The 690-nt window shown below is 41.6% G+C and overlaps 1 long non-coding RNA gene across 1 annotated transcript in view; it reads left to right on the plus strand.

The window, feature by feature from the left end:
- Positions 1-10: 10 nt before the first annotated feature.
- LOC139026764 (uncharacterized) overlaps positions 11-690 on the plus strand; it is a 14,577-nt gene continuing 13,897 nt past the window's right edge. Inside the window, exon 1 of the long non-coding RNA XR_011478693.1 lies at positions 11-661. This is a non-coding gene — a long non-coding RNA (uncharacterized lncRNA). The remainder of the gene's footprint in view (positions 662-690) is intronic.

Below are 690 nucleotides of genomic sequence, written 5' to 3' on the forward strand. Positions count from 1 at the left end.
TAGTCTCGGTACCTGCACCCTCAGRGGAGTCAACAAACACCGGGAGCATCCATTTTTCAGGAAGAAGGCAGAGAGGAAGCCAAAGCCTGAAACCTGGAAGGTTCTGGTTTCTGTCAACCTCATTTAGGTGTTTCTTTTACACCTTATACGTTAGGTTAGGGTATCTGTAAAGCACTTTGTGACAACTGCAGATGTAAAAAGGGCTTTATAAAATAKATTTGATTGACATGTATATCACACCAACTGACTGGTTCTTTTGATGTTGTTCACACAGGAMACCATGTTGAGACATTCTCTACATCCAGAGAGCAACAACAGGAAGATCACAGAGCTCAGAGATCTCACCACTCTCCACATTGTGAGGAGATTTTCCAATTTTATCAAGCTAAAAATACACCTAAAAATACAGACAATGTAGAATCTGTCTCCCTGCTCTGACTGTGGGAAGAGCTGCAAAATATCAAGGGATCTGACAGTTCATAATTCAACACTGGAGAGAAGCCCTCCCCCTGTTCTGACTGTGAGAATATTTTCTCCCAGCAGAGCAACTTAAAAACACACCAACATATACACACAGGAGAGAAGCTTTACTCCTGCTCTGACCGTTGGAAGAGTTTCTCTCAACATGGCCCCTTAAAAAGACACCAACATATACATAAATGTTGATATTCCTATCAGTTCTCTGACTAA

Source organism: Salvelinus sp. IW2-2015, unplaced genomic scaffold (genome assembly GCF_002910315.2).
Source record: "Salvelinus sp. IW2-2015 unplaced genomic scaffold, ASM291031v2 Un_scaffold5721, whole genome shotgun sequence".
In the NCBI taxonomy this organism is placed as follows: domain Eukaryota; kingdom Metazoa; phylum Chordata; class Actinopteri; order Salmoniformes; family Salmonidae; genus Salvelinus; species Salvelinus sp. IW2-2015.